Below are 6,000 nucleotides of genomic sequence, written 5' to 3'. Positions count from 1 at the left end.
CCTGGCTCCGCCTGCCTCTTCTCCCCGCCGAAGCTCTGGACCTTTCCAAAGCGAGGCTGAGGGGGTGGGGAAAGCCCATGCGCCCGGGAAGCCGGGCTGTGTCAGGGTGGGGCTGCGGACTCAGCGCTTGGGTCTCGGTGTCCTTTCCCGGAGAAAGAGGCAGGGGCGTGGAGGGAAGGCCCAGGGCCAGGGCTGGAGCGGCGGGTGGGGCCAAGCTTAGGGAAACCGTTCAGGGCACCCCCACTCCCGCGCGCTTCAGTGGTGCCGGCCGAGGGAAGGACTCGCGGCTGCGGGGCTCGCGCCGCTGTCAGTGCGGCGGGGCGCGCGAGCGGCGCGGGCGCAGGGCGGGCTTAGCCGGGAGAAGCTGAGGGGGCGGTAGCGGCGGCGGGGGCGACTCCCGCGCGTGTGCTCAGCTCCTCACGCCGCGGCCGGAGCCGCCTTCTTCCTCCTTCGCTCCCTCCCTTCCGCCCCCGAGTGCGGCGGCACCGCCTCCTTCCGCGCCGCGCGGCTTCCTCCAGACCTCTTGGCGCGGGTGAGTGGGGGCCACCGGCGTCTCCTTAAGGGTGCGGGGGAGTGTTCCTCTTTCCTTTTCGGCCGCCCACCTCTTCACTCGAGTTCCTGCCTATTTTTAGAAACTCTTTTTTCGGCCATTCTGGGCGTCCCAGGAGCGGGAGTAACTCCCGGCCCCCTCCGCCCGCACCTCCTCCCCATCTCCGGGCCCGCCGCGCCGGGTCGCTAGCCCGGCCCATCGTCGCCTGCCCCCGGCCGCCTGGCGTTCCCTGGCCGATTCCCCCTTGCGGGCCGGGCCTGGGCCAAGAGTTGGCGGGGTGGGCCCGCGCCCGCTCGGAAGTTGGAGTCTTTGTGCTCGCGCCCCGCCCCACCCGGCGAGGGGAGGAGGGAAGGGAGTGGAGGCCGCACCGGGGAGGCCTGGGCGGGCTCGGTCCCGGCTCCGGCCCCGGCTTCTTCCGGCTCTCCTGCCCGATCCGGCTGGGTCTGCGGGCTCCCCGAGGTGCGCAGAACTGGCCCTGCCTCGCTCCCCCCGGGCTTGAGCGCCGCCGCGGCCCCCGCCGCTGCCGTTCCTGGGCTCCTTGCATACCTTGGGGCTCGGAGAGGAGCAACAACCGGTCCTCGAGCTGGGGCAGTGTTCCGCAATTCACGCAGCCCTCTGTGTGCAGCCGAGCTTTAGTTTGTCCCTCCGTAAAATTTGGGAAAGAAAGTCTCCTCGCAGCATGTTTGTGGATTTAGGAAACTAATATGTGTGAGAAGTGTTTAATACCAACAGGTAACATTTAATGGACTTGACTAGGAACTTTGTAAGCCCTATTTCATTTAATGCTCATGACGGCCTTCTGGGGTTATCCCCCTTTCCAAAAGCAAAAAACAAGGCTCAGGGAGGTGAAATAATGTGCTGCAAATCATAGTAGTCATAGAAGTGTAAAGTCTTGGTACTAGTACCTGTTACTTATTTCTTAAGTGTGAGCTTGTGTAATCTCTTAGTGCAGAGAGGATTTTGACTTACCCTTGGGTCACATCGTTGCAGACGTAACTCCGTTTTCCCTGACTTCTAGGCTAGTGTCCACTATGCTATGGATGAAATCCCATTCTGGGGATATGAGGGGTCGGAGGGAAAGGAAATTACTGTGGATTTCTTGCTAGTATTGCCCGTTAGAATTTGATGAAGGTAGGGGACTCCAGATCTCAGGAACAACTGAAATTCTCTGGGATTTTGGCGCAAGGAAGGCTTGAGTCATTATAACAGTGAGGGCTATGCATTTTGTTTATAGTATGTTCCTCCCCCCAAACCTTGAGTGTTCTCCATAGTGTTTAGATTTGTAGCTCCTGGTTGGGGGAGGGGAAGCAGGAAGTGGCTCAAGTCAAGTGCTTCAACTCTCTGCCTTCAAATAGGGTTTTATTTTCCCTATTTTCAGGTAAGACCAAGAGGGATAAAAGCGAACTAAAATTAACTTTGACTAGTGTTCTAGTTTTCCAGTGTTTGATCCTGGTGTGGGAAGTGTCAAAATCAGGTAGGCCACATTTTGAAAGAGTCTCCTGATGTTTGCATTAATTCTTGAGAGTCTGGAGGTCTGTTGTGCCCTCCTTTTTCCAAAATTCTGGATTTAGAACTTGTGGTATGTAGGAGCTGGAAGGGGTCTTATTATCTGGTCTAACTTTTTTGTTTGCCTTGTCCCTCTTCCCTGTTAATTGAACACTGAAAGGGGAAGTTAAGTTGTCTAAATTCACAGACTGCCTTAGTGACAAATTGGAACTAGAATTCCCAGTCCAGTAGTAGTTATATTTCTACAATCCCTTGCCACCTTTTGAAAGAGCAGTAAATTACATAGTCAGGCCTTAAGACCAGGAATCCTGAGTAAATTGAAATCACGAGGAAGTTGTTTAGTTCCAGCCACTCTCCATGCCTCAGGTTTTGCATTAAAAGGAGGTCAGGTTTTGTGCACAGGTGTACCAGTTCTCATTACTTTTATTGTGTGGTACTTTATGGTTTATAGTACTCTTCTGGAATCATCTGATTTCATTTCTAATCAGTTCTGTGAGGGAGTTCTTAGAATTTGCTTTACATCTGCATTTTACAGCTGTAATTGAGAATGGAGACACAGCAAGGTTGGGATACTTGACTTTCTTATAATCACCAGATTAACAAGTGGTAAGGACAGGACACCTTTCATGGGCAGAGGATTTGATGTGGCATAATAAATTGAGCCACTTATTGTGACTCTGTGAACCTGTTTCCTTTTCTGTAAACTCAACAGGCTTGTGTGGGAGCTGTGAGAAATGGCCGTGAAAGTCTATTGCAGTAGCAGAAATAATAGCTAACATTAAGTACTTACCATATACCAGGTACTGGACTAAGGACTTTCTGTGGGGTATCTCATTTATTCCTCAGAGCAATTTTATGAATTAGGTATTATCCCTGATTTACAGAGGAAGAAATAGGCTTTAGAGAGGTTATATGACTTGCTCAGGATCATGTAATTGATAACTGCAGACAGTATAACTTTAAAGCCAGTGTGGGTGTTTTTTTGTTTTTTGTAAAAATACACGGGACATAAAATTTACCATTTTAACCAGTTTTAAATGGACAGTTCTCTGGCATTAAGTGCATTCACACTGTTATGCAGCCATCACCACTATCCTTACCTAGAAATTTTTGTCTTCCCCAACTGAAACTGTATCCATTAAACACTAACTGCCTATTCCCATCTCCCCCCCAGCCCCTGGCAACCACCATACTATTTTGTGTGTCTGAATTTGACTATTCTAAGTACCATATGTAAGTGGGATTATACATATTTTGTCCTTTTGTGACTGGCAAAGTTGGCACTCTTTGTGCCTCCCTTGACCTCAGGGTGCTTTGTAAATGCAAAATGATCAGCCCTGATTGGCAGTGGCAGTAGGGTGTGGTATGCATCCCCAGAGTGGGAACAGAAGCCTGATTGTACCTTTGGTTAAGCTCCTTCCCCCCTTTTCCTCTATCACTGAAGCCTGTTTTGGAGATCTGTGCTAGCCTCTTTTGTGTCTTCCAAAGTGACCTCTTACCCTTGAAATAGAACCCAGAGGGCTCTCCACTTGCCTTGTTTGCACCTGCCTTTCTGACCATACAGGGTTTGGGCATATCAGGCTGTAGTGATCAAGAATAGCAGTGCTATGACAGCAGCTCGGATCAGAACTACTCAGAGGATGATTAAATGGATTACCTTTATGAAATGTTCTCTCTCTTTGCCCTCCTCTTTGTATATAGTCACACAAGAGGGATTAGCTTTGGTTTCCTAGAGGGTGTTTATGGATACTCCTTGTTTGCAGGTGGTTAAGATGGAGTTAAATGCATTTAGCCTTTCAGAATTCTCTTCGGTTTGACCTTTTCCCGTTCTATGTGTTTGGGAGATGGTGGGGTGGTAGAATGTGGTGTTTGTGAAGGGTAGTTGGAATTTTGTCCTGATATCTACAGGGGGTGGGAGTGGGAGGTGTTCCAGAGATGGGTTTAATAGGGCAGCAAACAGATCTGAGCATGTTGCACTTTCCTTAAAGAACTGATGGTTTAGCATTGCCTATGTATTAAGTCCAAACCCCTGAGTGTGATAATGTCAGAATGTGCTGAATTGTTTATTGGGTAGGATCTTGTAGTTGAGGAACTTTAAAGTCCCGTTCTGGCTACCTGTTGAGATTCGGTTTCATTGGACACTTCATTATCGGAAAGTTTTTCATTTACAGGAAAATTATTAAGCATCTGCCATGCACAGTCCTAACCTTGGGGATTTGGGTCTATATAGTGTCGTGGGGAAGACAGGCAAGGAAACAGGCCGTGTGAGAAGTATTGTGAATAGGATAAACACTATGAGAGCATAGAGAAATGGTTACTTACCCAGCCTTGGAGGCTTCTTCAGATCTCAAGAAAAACAGAGAGACCTGAGGCAGGAGGAAACGAGATTTGGAGAGTTGAGGAGAGAAGATAAGACTAGGCAGAAGGAATTGCAAGTTTAGAGATGGTGGTAGTAATAGGTAAGACTTTTGGCCATTTACTGTATCTATCAGGTACTATACTCTTAAGCATTTAACATGTGTTACTCCTTCCTATAACCACCTTGAGAAGTATACTATTATTCCCACTCCATAGGTGAGGAACAGACCCAGAGGGGTTAAATACATCTCTCAGTTTTCTCAAGATTCTTGAATGGATCATAAAACAAAAGATGGGTGGATGTGACCCGAGATGAGAGAAGACTGGTACAGTAGGTAGAGCAGAAGCCAAGTCATGAAAGGGGCTTGTTGCCCAGGTTGAGGAGTTTGAACTTTAAACTGAGATGAGGGTGGCCATGCTCCCCTGGGCATTTTAGAAGGCTCTCTGTCTACCTGTTTGGGGACTGGATTGGAGGGCTAGAGTACCTTGGGCAAAAAAGACCAGTTAGGAGGAGGCTGTTATGGTACATACAGGTAGGAGATGATGATGTTTCCAGTGAAGGGTGTGTGTGTGTGTGTGTGTGTGTAGAAGGAATTGTGAATGAGACACAAAGATGATTGGTGTGGAGAGTAAGCAAGAAATCAGGGATGACTTCTAGATTTCTACCTGGTGCAGTTGTACAGATGAGGATGCTGATTATTGAGGTGAGGACACAAGAGAGAGGGTGGATTTCTCATGCAGGGTCCTACATCTGCTTTCATTTACCTTCTAGTTACTGATCCTAGTTCTCCATGGGGAGGGTGGGAGTGGGGGCATGGGTGAGGGAGAGATATTTTGCAACACATCTGGTAACTATTCCTGACTAAACTGGGTGATGTAAATGCTAGTTTCTTTTTTTTCTATTTTTTTTTAATGTATTTATTTTGAGTGAGAGGGGAGGGGCAGAGAGAGAGAGAGGGTGAGAGAATCCCAAGCACCCTCAGTGCTCTTAGTGCAGAGCCAGATGCAGGGCCTGAATTATGAACCATGGGATCATGACCTGAGCCAAAATCAAGAGTTGGATGTTTGAGCCACGCAGGTGCCCCAACACTAGTTTAGAAAAGGGGAAATATTAAGATATCAGACACCCAGGCCCTCCATAGCCCTGAAGGTTGTTTATGTTAAGCCAAGAACAGCTTACATTTTCTTTAGACAATGTCCTTTGGTACTGCTCTGTCCATGTGCTACTGTGGCCCTCTCTAAGTCACTTGTGTTTACTACCTGCTAGGCACTGGGAAAACAAAGTTGAGTAAAACAGGAGCTTGCATCCAGAAAGGCAGCAGGTCTCAGTAGTTTAGCTAACAGTGGTGGAGGCAGAGGGTAGGGTGAGGCTGGTCAGGGTGGGACCAGATGCCGAGGGACCAAGAGGGATTTTTGTTAACGATTCTAGATGATGATTTAGATAATATATCTCTTGGAGAGAGGCATTTTCTTCTCTCCCATTTCTTAGGCAGTGGTGGGGGGGGGGCTGGTAAGAGTAAAGATAGGAGGGTTTTCATATGAATGTCTATAAAAACTTTTTTTTTTCAATTTTATCTTGAGGTATA

General features: G+C 48.4%; 1 protein-coding gene across 6 annotated transcripts in view; it reads left to right on the top strand.

The window, feature by feature from the left end:
• The first annotated feature begins 334 nt into the window (after positions 1-334).
• The window catches only part of RALY (RALY heterogeneous nuclear ribonucleoprotein), an 88,404-nt gene continuing 82,738 nt past the window's right edge, over positions 335-6,000 (top strand). The window contains exon 1 of one of the 6 annotated variants that reach the window (XM_040447296.1): positions 335-532. The gene's annotated coding sequence lies outside the window, so the exon portion shown is untranslated. Of the gene's footprint in view, positions 533-1,119; positions 1,283-6,000 lie in introns of those variants that run through there. The other 5 variants (XM_040447294.1, XM_040447298.1, XM_040447299.1 and 2 more) reach the window with 5 other exon arrangements.

Source organism: Herpailurus yagouaroundi, unplaced genomic scaffold (assembly GCF_014898765.1).
Source record: "Herpailurus yagouaroundi ecotype Mexico unplaced genomic scaffold, PumYag 196, whole genome shotgun sequence".
Taxonomy (NCBI): Eukaryota; Metazoa; Chordata; class Mammalia; order Carnivora; family Felidae; genus Herpailurus; species Herpailurus yagouaroundi.
The sequence above is the reverse complement of the archived record's forward strand: the minus strand, read 5'-3'. Positions and strand labels throughout refer to the sequence as shown.